This window comes from Dendropsophus ebraccatus, chromosome 3 (assembly GCF_027789765.1).
Source record: "Dendropsophus ebraccatus isolate aDenEbr1 chromosome 3, aDenEbr1.pat, whole genome shotgun sequence".
NCBI classification, from domain to species: Eukaryota; Metazoa; Chordata; class Amphibia; order Anura; family Hylidae; genus Dendropsophus; species Dendropsophus ebraccatus.
This window is the reverse complement of record NC_091456.1, coordinates 19,547,541-19,562,409: the sequence shown is the minus strand read 5'-3', so window position 1 is coordinate 19,562,409 and position 14,869 is coordinate 19,547,541. Positions and strand designations below refer to the sequence as shown.

At 45.0% G+C, this 14,869-nt stretch overlaps 1 protein-coding gene across 11 annotated transcripts in view; it reads right to left on the bottom strand.

Moving 5' to 3' along the window:
- Positions 1-13,527, bottom strand: part of FBRSL1 (fibrosin like 1) — a 431,893-nt gene extending 418,366 nt beyond the window's left edge. For 5 of the 11 annotated variants that reach the window (XM_069961036.1, XM_069961049.1, XM_069961040.1 and 2 more), the window contains exon 1: positions 13,329-13,526. The gene's annotated coding sequence lies outside the window, so the exon portion shown is untranslated. Of the gene's footprint in view, positions 1-13,328 lie in introns of all 11 variants that reach the window. The other 6 variants (XM_069961046.1, XM_069961041.1, XM_069961052.1 and 3 more) reach the window with 2 other exon arrangements.
- Between the last annotated feature and the right edge of the window lie 1,342 nt (positions 13,528-14,869).

Below are 14,869 nucleotides of genomic sequence, written 5' to 3'. Positions count from 1 at the left end.
TGAGCCAGACTATTGTCCATGGGTTAACAATGTTTGTTTAAATTCTGTTGAAAACAGCCCAGGCACTATGGCTGCCCACATAATAATGTACTAAAAATGAAAAATAAAAATAATTAAAAACAAATAGAATCAGAAAAGGAAAAAAAAAACATTTTGGTATCTGGTTTAAGTAGGTGAAAAAGAAAATGTGGGCAACATATTCACTTTGCAACAGAAAAATACAGATTCATGATAGATTTTATTTCGTAGACCATAAGTCCAAATACCAGAGTATTTGCATATTTTTTGTTCTTCAATAAACTGGGAAACTGTTACGTATACTGTAAACTTAAAAAAAAAAAAAAGTCCAGAAGCTGGACCCTGCCTAAGAATAGGTAAAACCTACCCACAGTCCTTCAATAAAACGTCATTGGAAGAAGAGAGGTGTGGAAATCCTCCTGGACCAAGAACTGTGAAAATGGCGGGAGTCAAGGAGTATGACTTTTTTTTTTTTACTATCTAGGGGCATTTAAAAGAAAGTAATTCTTCACAGAAAACCCATTGAGGGTACCCCCATTTAGCTTTTTTTTGTGGTGTTTTTCTGGCCTCCCAAAAAACTGCCAAAGATTTCTGAGACGGACTAAAGAAATTCTATTGAACTCTATCGGAGAAATATGCCACAATTTTAAGGGGAAAAAATGCCAAACCCTCAATATGCTGCCACTGTGAAACCATCATCTAATAGAGCTTGCAGAAAGGTTTTGTCTTCATAGACACTCCATAGTCACTCTAGAAACCAATCTGCCCCTTTACAAACAGACAAATAAAAGGTATCCTTTTTTCTCTGTTTTTAAATGCTAGAAATAAAAAGGGGAAAATTGACAATTTCAAACCTGCAGTGTATCACCCAAACCCTTGCATATAACAGAATGGGAGACTAAAGTTGATGTCTATTATGATATAGGGGGTGATAATCAGCTTTGATAAGGAAAAATGAACAGAAAGGTCAAACCTCCTCAAGACTTGGCAAGTGCCTTCCAATTCTCATGTGTAAAGAAAGCTTACTGGACGGTTGCTCTGGCATTTTGCCCAGTATTTTCTACAGAAGTGATATGCCAGAATACCTTCATTTCACACCTTTTATGCCTACTGAAGGAGGTTCAGCATCTATGACACTAGAGCAGACAAAATGGAGGACGGGACATTATACTACTACAATTACATACAATAAAAAAAAAAATCTGGAAAAATGACTGATGTGCCTTAAGTGCATATTTACCTTAATTCATGTAAGTTGAAGTAAATTAACTTTCCAACAATTATTCTTCAGATCTTGACTACTTGTAGATCTTTCTCCAGCAGTGATTATTGTTCACATTACTTACAGTTATCAGGCAATTTAAACAGACTTCCAAATAAGTCTTAAACCTTTCCCTACTGCTAAGAATAATTCAGGTTTGCTTCTTGTAATAAAACATTCGTACAGTACCTTTTTATTATACAATTTAAGTCCGCAGGGTTCTAACTTTAATGTCAGGTAATGTATATTTTTGCTTCTACATTACACTGCTAACAATAAAGGTTATCTCCCTGTGAAGGCTAGAAGCCTTTGTACAATGAATTTATTCTTAGAAATAGCTGTGCTATGTACTCCATTTTCTGGACTGAAATCATTATTTTTGTGCTTAACCCCTTTGCAGCAAAGCATTTAATGAAGAATAAAATGAGTGAATTCTCTGGCAGAAAAGGAGGAGAGAGTAAAATAATATACTTGTCAAATAATAATACATCTATGTATGTATACACTTCTACAATGTGCATTGTATAAGCCAAAAGAAACACATTTAGCATTCCCTCCACAAAATGCAACCAATTATCTATAATAAAGAAACCCACTAATACCTTCCCAATGTCAATGGCCCTGTCAACCAGTTAGAGAAAACAAAAGTCACCATTAAAGCCCATATGTACTGAAAAAAACATCCATTTATATTTTCATATAATATCACTTCATAGATAGGCTTTTTGGGGAAGTGGTGGAGTCATATTTCATGCAGTAAGAATTCCTTTTTGTAAACCAGAAAAGACAAAATAATTTTGTGATAATCAAATCTAATATTAGCTTTAGCCTTAATTGTCAGCAATTTGGAACCAGTCAGCTTTAAAGGGGTACTCCAGCAAAAAGCTTTTTCCCAGTAATTGAAACACATTACAAAGTTATATAACTTTGTAATATGCTTCAATCACCTTTCTGCCCCCCTTCCCTATCTTTTCCCCCTTTCACCAGGAAGTGAAGTAAACTCATTCTTACCTAATGACTGTTGACCCCAAGCTGCTCTATGGCAGCCATTTTGTGACAATGACATCATCAAGAGGGAGGCGGGCCTAAGTCCTGTTAAGCCAGCCTCCCTTTGTCAGATGACACAGGTAGCTGAGCTCTGATTGACTTAACAAGATGTAAGCCATCTAACAGTTTTGCAGAGTCAGTTAGACATCACAGGAGACAAAGTGCATCATGGGAAAGCCCAAACCAGTAAAGAAAAAATGAAGCCACCAACTGATGCTTCAGGGACCTGCAAAAAGTGGAAAATTCAAACGGAGACAGACTCAGGAGGGATGGTAAATGTAAAAACTGTTTATGTTTTTTTGCTTTTTTTTATCAGCACCAGAGTACCCCTTTAACACAGTTTCCAAACTGCTGACATTTTGAGGTTTTTTTTTAAGACAAGGAGACATATGGTACCTTTCATATATCAAACTGTGCTTCCAGAATGTAGAAAAATGCTTTTATCCTATAGTACAAAGAGTCAAAGAGACTTTTCCATCTCCGCTGGATTGACAGCTGGAGGCTGGGTCAGGTATGGGGGGGGGGGGGGGGGGAGCAAGAAAGTGTTATGGTACGTTCACACTGAGGAAAACAGACGGAAATTCCGAGCGAAATCCCACCTGCCTCACTTTCTCAATATAGGGTGCCTCTGCGGCTCTCTGCTCAAAGAATTAACATGTCAATTCTTTGAGCGAGAGCGGCAAAGAACAGAGGCACGCTGCATCCCATTGACACACTGAGGCAGGCAGGATTCCATGGCAGAATTCTGCCACTTTTACTCAAAATAAACATACCCTAAGGGCCAGTTCACACTGAGCAAGATCGTCAGAATTCCGCAGCGGAGATTTCCGCCAGGGAATCCCGCCATGCTCAGTGTGCTACTGTAAGTGAATGGAGAAGGCGCGCGCTCGTCCGCTTCCCTCTCCTCACCGCTCAAAGAACTAACATATTAGCCCTTTGAGCAGAGAGCGGCAGCAGCAGACAAGCCGCGCTCTCAGTGTGAACTTGCCCTTAAAGAAGAAAAGAGTTATAGAAAACTTTATGATTTAACAAACATTGGTGCATAGGCAAAATATTCTGCTCTTAAGCCTTTGCATGTTTTACAAAATGAATCTCTGGGAAAACGTTTCATCAATAATACTACATGGTACTGATGTATCCACAGATTTGCCACTATAAATAAGTTACATGGCCACATATACACAAAGTACCAACACAAAAAAAGTAGCTCTTTGAAATCTTAAAACTACTTCAGAAACCGGTTGTGGTTTTCATTCATGGTTTTCTATTAAGCACCATTCTTTTTTGCAGTCGAAGGGGAGGAAAATGTCAAATACATGCCACATATTCACAATAACCCAGACAAGATTAAGACATGTTTAATTTGGTAATTTTTATTTAGTGTGAGGGCTACATTTAGTCTCTGTGCACAAGGAGCCTAGGTCAGAGGCTCTGTCAGCCATTCTGGAATTATTAGTATTTCAAATTTTTTTGCAACTACAATATCTTTTGCTTTCAAAGAGTTACCCTACGATTTCAAACTATCACCTATCCACAGGACAGGTGACAACTAGCTGATCGGTGGGGGTCCGACCACTAGTTTTCCACTGATCACAAGACCTAAGGTCACTCCCGCTTCTCCCTGGGTGTCGGGGAAAGCGGGATCCAGCTTTCCCGACACCTGAGGTAGAGCAGCAGGGAGCGGAACAGAGTTGAAAGGCAGCCGGCTGATAATCTAGTTTCTGATCAAATGAAGCAATTTGGTTTGTTTAGACAGGCAAATCGCTAATTCTAGTCACAACTATTTTTATTATTAATTATTATTATTATTATTACTACTACTACTACAACTATGCAACATCTGACCAGACAGTGTTATAACACAAGAATAGATGTAAAGTAGAAAATGTTTTTCTAAAACTGTCTTAGCTCTTAATTTTTCAGACCAAATTAAGCAATGAAAGCCAATTACTTGCAAGTTAATTAGCAAAAATGTCAGCCTCCAAATTTTGCTTATGCCTGCACACCAGTTGCAAAATGTCTTCTTTACTTCCTATTGCTTAATACTAAACAAGTGCATATGGATGTATGGATCCACACTACTGACTTGTTCAAAATACAGTGACATTCTCCCATAGAAGCAATGCCTCTAAGGTATTAAGTTTTCTGGCCATTACGGACGATAATCGCTTCGTGTAATAAAAGGCAATGACAAGCCAGCATGCACAGTGTCAGCTGATCGTTGTCTTTCAATATGACCTTGATAACGATCTGCTGCCATTGCTCCATGCAGTGGGCAGGGGAACAAGGAGCAAGTGAGCGCTGATCTGACTGGTCGGTGCTCGTTTGCTGTGAAGATTGGGCCGTGTAATAGGGGCTTTCGATTGACAGCTAAATCTGCCGCGAGTGGCAGGTTTGGCTGTCTAAAGTGTATGGGGACCTTCACCATGCTTGGAGCTCACCTTGCAGCTGACAGTCAATCAAGCAGGGTCAGGTATAAGAGGGGTAATAAGGAGGTATTTCAACTTGCAGCAGATCAAGAGCTTTAAATAGCCTCTCTGACACTTTTCACTGAAGAATAGCCTTCTTGTATCTTCTGGAAGCACAAACTAATATATTAAAGGTACCATGTGTCTCCCTAACCTAACAACTATCGAACAGTGGCAACATGAATTGTGTCTGACAGATGCCCTTTAAACTTGCGGCCAGAGTGACACATGAATAATATAATAAGTGTGATAAATACGGCCATTTATTTACCATTCCTTACATTTGTTTACAAAACATCACGTGGATCAGTTCCTATAAAAAAACAAATCAGTTGTTTTCACTGATGTTAACATTCAAAGTGACATGTGACAAAGAAAAAGAGGCAAATATCAGCTGCAGGGTCTTTCTCATTCTTATCTAAACAAAAGACTCCTTTGAAGCCTAAGCAAGCTGGCCGCAGAGAGAGAGAGAGAGGCCTGTGATTGTGTTTTCACTGCTGAAGCTTGGATTCAAGAGAAAGCCTCCACAGTTGTCTCCCAGGACTCTCACCTCTGGGAATATGAGAACTGTAATAATTTCTCTTCCCGTGACCCTACAGTGCCGGTACAATCTCAATAAGAAGGACTGGATTTTATATTTTTAATTCCTATTTTCTAAACATATACAGTACATATATATCGCCCATGGTGCTTCTTCTGTAACGGCACAATACTCTCTAGGTAGTTTGTCAGCAAATGGCATTTAAACATTTTATTTGTTTGTACAAAGTCTTTTATGTAATGTATTGTTAGACATAAATGGGTTTCGGTAATGGCAGCGACATTTCCACAGAAGAGAGTTAAAGAGAAACTGAGAAACTCCTGCAGGGAGACATGAAGTCTGATAAATATATTAAAAAAAAAACTTAACATCCTCAGTTCAATCTATACGGGGATGGGGCATTCTTTTTTCATGCCTTTCCCTATTTGTCAAACATTCATTTAAAAGCTGGGTTCACACATAGTAAGCATTTTAACCAAAACCAGGAATGAGTCCAAAGCACAGAAAAAGGCACAAATCTGTCTATGGGCGGGTTCACACTACGGAATTCTCGCGGACAATGTCCGCGGAATTCCGTCAGCTGTCTGCCCGCACATCTGGGCGCCTTTCCACTGGCCCCATAGACACCATTCTATGGGCCGACGTATTCCGCTGTACGCTGAAAGAAGTGTCATGTCACTTCTTTCAGCGGATCACGGAATACGCCGGCCCATAGAATGGTGTCGATGGGGCCGGCGGCAAAGCGCGTGCCTGTGCGGGCGGACAGCTGACGGAATTCTGCTGACATTTTCCGCGAGAATTCCTCAGTCTGAACCCGCCCTATTACAGTATTTGTGTGTGTTGGTTCCACTTCTGTGTCAGCCTAGAAATACTAACCAAAATCTGTTGTGTGTACCCAGCCTAAACAGCACATAATACTTGCAAATGAGAACTCGGTCAATGGGAAACTAACATTAAACCTAGGAATTCAAAGTCTGGTATTATTAAATACAATGCATAGATGAGTTACCTATAATACTTAACTGGTGCCTTATTTCACATGTAAAATAACAGATGGCCCTTGTGACCACAGCTGTAATTTGGATCCATATCTCATTTTAAATGAGAGGATCTGTTCAAGGGTCACATATACCAGATTATTGTTAATATGCAATGGTCACATCCATTAGCTCCTGACTGCTTCACGTGCATGGATGTGTAGAGTTGCTGTTTTGATTTTTTTTTTCTGTATGAGAAATACAAAAAAAAATATCTTAAAAAAGGAGGGGGGGGGGGGGGGGTTCCTGATCTGTATTTGGATAAACATATGCTGCTACTTAATGGAACTCTAATGTATTCAACTGAATATGATACGATTAGAGATTAGCGAATTTACAGTAATAATGAAGCAAAGCACTTTGTTATCTCTGAAATCTGCTCAGCAAATTGCTGCCATTTTACTCAGTGCCGCTACAGGTGCTGTGAAAAGCTGGATCCAGTCCTGGGAAACGTCTCCCATTTTTCCAAGACTGGATCCAGCTTTTCCAGGCACCCAGGGAGGAGCGCATTGAGTTAAATTGCAGCAGGCTAATAAGCGGATTGCAGAGATTAAGAAACGCTTTGGTATTACTGTAAATTCACTCATCTCTAGATAAGATGCATGGATGGGTCAGGTCCAACTGAACAACTCTTTAGGGGCCTATTCCACGGAGCGATAATCAGTCGATAATCACTCCATGGAATAGAGACAACAGTCAGCCGATGATACTGTCATCGGCTGATCGTTTATTTAGGTTCAAACCTAAAATCAACAGGCACCGACCACGCATCGCTGCATGGATTAGCGGTGCGCGGCCAGCGACCGACGATATCAGCAGTACCATACATTAACTAAGCATGTTGCATGGCTTCTCCTGTGCTCCTTCTTCCTCCCGCGCACAGCAGCTTCGTGCGGCCTGTCTTAAGGCCCTATTCCACGGGTCGTTTAGAGGAGCAATATCGTTCGTATTCGGCCGATATCGGCCGCTTCGAACGATATTCGTCCCGTGGAATAGAGTGCAACGATCAGCCGACATCGTTCATGTCGGCTGATCGTTGCAGTCGCTTGTTTTTCAACATGTTGAAAAACAAGCGACTGATATAGCAGCGATCTGCTGCCGTCGCTCCGTTGAATAGGAGCATCGGCAGCAGGCGCTGCTGTATCCTATGGGCTGCCCGGACGATCAGCGATCCCCCGGGCAGCCCCCCCAGCAGCTCCCCGCCGCCCCTCCCGCACTCACCCGCTCGCTGACGCCGCGTTGAATAGCGGCGGCAGCGAGCGGGGAACGAGGAGCAAACGAGCGCTAATAGCGCTTGTTTGCTCCTCCAAACGACTCGTGTAATAGGGGCATTAGTTGACAGTCCACTCAGCCAATCACTGGCCAGGACCACCGCGGCCAGTGATTGGCTGAGCGGCCTGTCAGCTCAGACAGGCTGCACCGAAGCTGCTGCCGCACGCCGGACCGGGAGGAGGAAGGAGCGCAGGAGAAGACCAGCAACATGTGTAGGTAATGTATGGTGTTTGAACAAGGGCTGCAAGGACATCGGTAACCTGTCCCTGCAGCCCTTGCTAAACGATCGGGCCATGTAATAGGCCCAGTAAACGAGCGTCAATTTAGCAGATCAGCGCTCGTTTACAGTTATTATCGGGCCCCCATCGGCCCGTGTAATAGGACCCTTATTTTCATTTATAGTAGGGAGTACAAGGCAGTGCCCCCCCATAAACAACAACCATATGGAAAGAGTTGTAAGGTTACTAGCTCCTATTCTTGACCTTTAATCTTTATATTCATACTTATTTTTGCACAACACACAGACATCTACTACCACCTCCTTTCTCCTCATATCTCTTTCATAGCTTACACAATCCTTGATCCTCAGCAGAACATCCACACCACATGCAATCCTTTCCTATTCTTTGATCAGTTCTGCTCACACACTTCCAGCATTGCTCTGTGCTGTATATACTCACTTTCTCATAGCAAAGTCAATTAAAGTCATCTGTTCAGATAATATTAGCCTGTCTAATAAGCATGCCATTGAAATGACTGGACTTCTGGGAGAAATATTATTACAATAGTAATTATCACAATAGTAGTGGTTTTGCATATTAGTAAGAAGATGGTAAAAAAAATTATGCAGAAACGTTTCATGGATAGATATTGACTAGAGATGAGCGATCCGGGGTCGGTATTTGATTAGCGGTGGCTGCTGAACTTGGATAAAGCTCTAAGGTTGTCTGGAAAACATGGATACAGCCAATGACTATATCCATGATGGCTTTATCCAACTTCGGCAGCCACCGCTAATCAAATGCCGAACGTTCGGGTTCGGATGGACTCGAGCATGCTCCAGGTTTGCTCATCTCTTATATTGACCATATGACTTGGTCTGGTAAGTTACATGTGTTAGATGTGTACAGCTCTGCTGATAGAACATACTGTACACATTAATTCACATGTGGTGAACTCTACTGTATAATTATATTATTCACAACTGATCCACCCTATGTCTGCTCAGTCAGGGACCATTTGTGTCTATGGAGTCTGTATGGCTAAAGATGGCTATACACAGACTAACATAGGCCAAACTCACCAACTTTAGCAGGACCGAACGACCATCTAATGCAGGAATGGGGAAGCTAAAGCTTTGGCTGTCCAGGTATGATGGAAATTGTATTTTTGCAACAGCTGGAGGGCCGAAAGTTCCCCATCCCTGATCTAACGTGTGTTAGGTCAACATTCGTCAGATGTCGCACGCCGAATTTCAATATACCCAGTTATTTATTGCCAAGGTGGATAACCCATTGAGAGAGGTGTAAAGCAGTGGCTTGCTTCCCTTACCCCTATTATAACACTGGCCCAGATTTATCAATCTGCCTTATACCCAAACTGTCTGGTTCTTCCCACAGAAACCAATCACAGCTCATTTTCAATATCTTAAAAAGCGCAGGTAAAGAAAATGCTGAGCTGTGATTGGTTGTGATGAGTTTCAGGCATCTTGATCAATCTGGGTTGGGAGGTACTGTTGACCAAACAAGCGTTTAAAGGTGCATGGATGTCCTCATTTCCCCATACAGCTGACCTTCTCACTTCAGTCTGGTACAGAATACACGGCAAACTTGGGGCCTTATCTCTTGTTAGTATTACTTTTCCTTGAGATTGCAAGCTTACTGAACTTTAGTGCTCATGCCTACCATATTTTATTTTCGTTAAAACCCCTCTGCACGTAAAGATTTTTCAACCACTGACAAATGATCGGTAGCTTAAAGAATCTCTGCTGAGGATTGCTACTGCCATTTAATGCAACAGTCCTTGGAGCCTGACAGCATCATTGCTGCCTAGCAATGACTCCCAAGAGACCTGCGCTGCAGCAAGGCCCGAGGTATATGTTATGAGCGGCATTTACATATTGTGCCACCGATAAAGATGATTTTCACAGGAACGCAATTAATATGGACTACTGTAATGATCATTGACCAGTGTAAATGAGTCATTAGTGCAGCCAAACTCCAAAAACTAAGATTTTAGTATAATTAAATACATGCGGACGCCCTGACTAACCACCAGTTGATTTAAAGTGAATCTGTCAGCTGCAATTCACGTTCCAAACAGCTGACACAGTTACATATACGTTAGGCCAAGGAGAGACACAATAACTTTCATATATTCGTCTGTTCTTCCAGTACATGGAAAAGCACCTTTATTATACGGTGCAAAGTGTCTGAAAGGCTTTCCCAAGCTCCTGACCTGCTGCAAACTGGGAAGCCTAATCCCTCTCCCTTCTATACCTAAACCTGCCTGTCTGACAATCAGCTGCTAGCTGAGCTCCAAGCAAGGTCAGGGATGGGGGGGGAGTGGAGCAGGATTCTCACATTGATTTCAATATGCACTGAAATCCCTGTATATAAAAAAAAAAAAAAAAAAAAAAAAAAAAAACAAACATGACAATTCACATCCCATATGTATAAACAAAGTTTCTGCAATCCAAATTCACATACAACGGAGGGAAAAAAATCTGCCACTAATGTCACTAAGGCCCTTTGCACATGACCATAATATGTGGACATTATTGGACATAATTGTATTCTAAGGGCCAGTGTACCTGACCATGGATTCCACGGAGCCTGGACGCATTTGCGACCGGGGCTCATAGACTTCTATAACCTCCTGTGATTGCGGGAAACCTATGGACAGCGATCTGTGGGCAGTCCGCACCATATGGGTCTTTGGTTTTGCTGACCACGCAACCAATATGGCTGTATTCAAAAGGCTGCAAGTGGAAACGACAAGGATTATCCCCACTGAATGACAGTGGGGCTAGTCATCTTGCAGATCTGCTGCACACCAACAATAAATCCACAACACATCTGCAGCAGAAATCCAAGGCTCCGACTTTATCCATAAGGTCAACATGCCCTAAAGGCATCTATTGTCCTGTACTTGAGCTTGACTTACAGGGGCATTGCCATCTGAAGTCGATACCCTTATACACAGGCTGCTAGGTGACAACAATCTGATTGGTTGGGGTTCCCAGCGGTCAGACCCCCACTGATCTAGATAAGTGGGACGACACTGTCCCAGTAGTGAATAAGTGCACTTAGGGTCCATTTACACAGAAAAATTATCTGACAGATTATCTGCAAAAGATTTGAAGCCAAAACCAGGTATGGATTTGGAAAGAGGAGAAATCTCAGGCTTTCCTTTATGACCTGTTCTCTGGTTATAGTCTGTTTCTGGCTTTGGCTTCAAATTTTTGTCAGATAATTTTTCTGTGTAACTGGACCCTGGGTTTGTTCTCTATAGGGCCTCCATACACTGCAGAGTTCTCAACACAGCAATGTTTGTCAGCCCCGTAGAGAATGAGAGGAGCACTGGCTTTATTCTGGGGACACAATTTTCCCCATTCTCTAGATCGTGGTGGTCCCATCAGTCCACAGCTAACTTCTCCAGATGGGATTGCTCTCTTATTACATTTCAGTTATGATTCACTTGGAAATGTCAAGAAATCACCATTTAAAGCTGCACCCTGGACTGACAGAAGTATAAATTAGCTAAAGGGCTGTGCTGGTAATTCACCAACCAATCACTATAACGCATATAATGCTGTTAGCAGCTCCTAATAGAGCCGCTAAAGCATTCTCTTACCATACTTGGTGTGCTGTGCTCCTAGGTGGAACTGGTCCTGTACCACCAGGCCCAGGCTGAAGCACTGGAGGCGGGCCGACCCACCCTAAGTGGGAGGAAAGCCTAGCCCGTCTATGATAGGGTTCCATTGATTCTAATGGAGTCACGTCATGGAGGGGCTGGAGTTTCTTCCCACTAAGGGTGGGTCGGCCTGCCTCCAGTGCTTCAGCCTGGGCCTGGTGGTACAGTCACTTTAACTAGTCACTGCTCTATGCCCGCCAGCGCCCTCTACAGGCAAAGAGGCTTCTGACCTCTTTGCCTGTCTATCATCCCAGCAGAACGTGCCAACAGTCAGAGAGCCGTGACTAGTTCCAACCTCTCCCCTTAAAGCACACAACAGAAAAAAATAAAATAAAATGTTTTCTCCTATATACCCCCTAGGACACAGGTGTCAAACCCAGGATCTCCAACTGTTATAAAACCACAATTGCCATCATGCCTGGACAGGCATGATGGGAATTGTTGTTTTGCAACAGCTGGAGGGTCTGAGTATGACACACCTGCCCTAGGAGGACAGCACACCAAGTATGGTAGGAGCACGCTTTAGCATCTCTATTAGGAGCCGCTAACAACGTTATAACAGTGCTTAGTTAGGGTCCATGTACACAGAAAGTTTATCTGCCAAAGATTTGAAGCCAAAGCCAGAAATGGATTTGAAAAGAGGAGAAATCTCAGGCTTTCCTTTATGACCTGATCTCTTTTTATAGTCTGTTTCTAGCTTTGGCAGATAATCTTTCTGTGTAAATGGACGCTTACCTTTAACCCTGGCTTTATTTTCAACCTGGTCCAGCAGTCACATCACAAGATCTCTGATCTGGCCTGACCAATTGCATAGTGCACAGGTGTCAAACTCCAGCCATTATAAAACTACAATTCCCATCATGCCTAGACAGCCAAAGCTAAAGCTTTGGCTGTCCAGGCAAGATGGGAAATGTAGTTTTGCCTCAGCCGGAGGGCCTGCGTTTGACACCCCTGGCCCATAGTATCTGCTGTGTGGATTGGAAGTCACTTTTACCATTCATTTTTATGGGACACTGGATGATGGTGAGGTCATGTGACGCAACAGCTGGACCACCAGCAAATTGTCCAGAATGCTGTCGGGAACGACCACCAGAAATGGGCCAAAACGTCCCTATCACCGGGTCTGACTGACAGCTGTCTCCCTATACGCACGCCATATCAATGCTGATACATATACAGTGTATGTCATAGCTATGGACGATACAATAGTAGAGACACTCCATGAACTGTTCAGTAACAATGTTACCAATTGGCAGTTACTAAGTTGCTGGTTGTCGGCAGGTCAGTGCTGTAGTCGGGTAAATACCATGACAGAACATGTGCTGTGCTTGCCCTGAGGTATAGGGGGCAGTGTAACCGCCACTTGTACTAGCAGTAGGCAATAGCAGGGTGGGCACAGCTGTCACTGACTTGGCCCCTGAACTTGAGGGGATGCCCGGCAGGTACACAGCCCCCCACCGTCCATAGAAGTGCTCTGCCCCGTCCTGGCCGCTTTATTCCCATGTAGCCCGTACACAGCGAGCAGACGGAAGCCTCCGCTCACACTGCCCCCCAGCTACCGCACAAGACACATTCACCTCACACAGAGCCGTATGGCTGTCTATGTGTGGTAATCCTACATCTCCATTCCCCTCCCCCGCACCCCCTAAGCCGTAAAGATCCCACAAGGCGCCCCCCGCCTCTCACGCCTTCCACTCATTGTCCTCTAGGGTAACAAGCCAAGCAGGCGACGGTCTCCGGTAGGACAGACATAAAATCGGTTACTTAACTGCTCGGCGGCGGTTCCGGGCGGTCTCTATGGGGACGAGCTGACAGAAAAGCACGGAAGGGATACCTCCGCACGATGCGAGGATAGCGAATTACTCCGCGGCACCAGCCTCAGAAAGAAGTCCCAGGCTGAGTCCTCTCGATTGTGCGAAGAGACGGAGGAGGAGGGACCCGGGATGGCTGTGTTATCAGGCGAGGGTGGCGGCGGCTTCTCCTGACTCTCCCCGTGACTGGGAGATCCGCTGGGTGACGGGGCACCACATGGCCCAGCTGAGGAGGAGAAAATAGTTCTGTAGTCTGTGGCCTCACTTGTGAACTAGTACAGTGCCCATACTTCTAGGTGGGTATACTGCCTGCCATGTACTGAGGGCACAGACACGGCCTGGGGCAATGAAGCTTTCCATCAGACTGCCCCATTCATACCTATGGAGTGTCTGCTGGAGCCTGCTGACAGGTGAGGAGGAGCCTGCTGACAGGTGAGGAGGAGCCTGCTGACAGGTGAGAAGGAGCCTGCTGACAGGTGAGGAGGAGCCCGCTGACAGGTGAGGGAGAGACCGCTGACAGGTGAGGGGGAGCCCGCTGACAGGTGAGAAGGAGCCTGCTGACAGGTGAGAAGGAGCCTGCTGACAGGTGAGAAGGAGCCTGCTGACAGGTGAGAAGGAGCCTGCTGACAGGTGAGGGAGAGACTGCTGACAGGTGAGGGAGAGACTGCTGACAGGTGAGGAGGAGCCCGCTGACAGGTGAGAAGGAGCCTGCTGACAGGTGAGGGAGAGACTGCTGACAGGTGAGGAGGAGCCTGCTGACAGGTGAGGAGGAGCCTGCTGACAGGTGAGGAGGAGCCTGCTGACAGGTGAGGAGGAGCCCACTGACAGGTGAGGAGGAGCCTGCTGACAGGTGAGGGAGAGACTGCTGACAGGTGAGGAGGAGCCCGCTGACAGGTGAGAAGGAGCCTGCTGACAGGTGAGGGAGAGACTGCTGACAGGTGAGGAGGAGCCTGCTGACAGGTGAGGAGGAGCCTGCTGACAGGTGAAGGAGGAGCCTGCTGACAGGTGAGGAGGAGCCTGCTGACAGGTGAGGAGGAGCCTGCTGACAGGTGAGGAGGAGCCTGCTGACAGGTGAAGGAGGAGCCCGCTGACAGGTGAGGAGGAGCCCGCTGAGGAGGAGCCCGCTGACAGGTGAGGAGGAGCCTGCTGACAAGTGAGGAGGAGCCTGCTGACAGGTGAGGGGGAGCCTGCTGACAGGTAAGGGTTAACCTGCTGACAGGTGAGGAGGAGCCTGCTGACAGGTAAGGGTTAACCTGCTGACAGGTGAGGGGGAGCCCGCTGACAGGTGAGGGGGAGCCCGCTGACAGGTGAGGGTGAGCCCGCTGACAGGTGAGGAGAAGCCTGCTGACAGGTGAGGAGGAGCCCGCTGACAGGTGAGGAGGAGCCTGCTGACAGGTGAGGGGGAACCTGCTGACAGGTAAGGGGGAGCCTTCTGACATGTAAGGGGGGGTTCTGACAGGTGGGGGGATCAGTCTAACAGGTGAGGTGGAGCCTTCTGA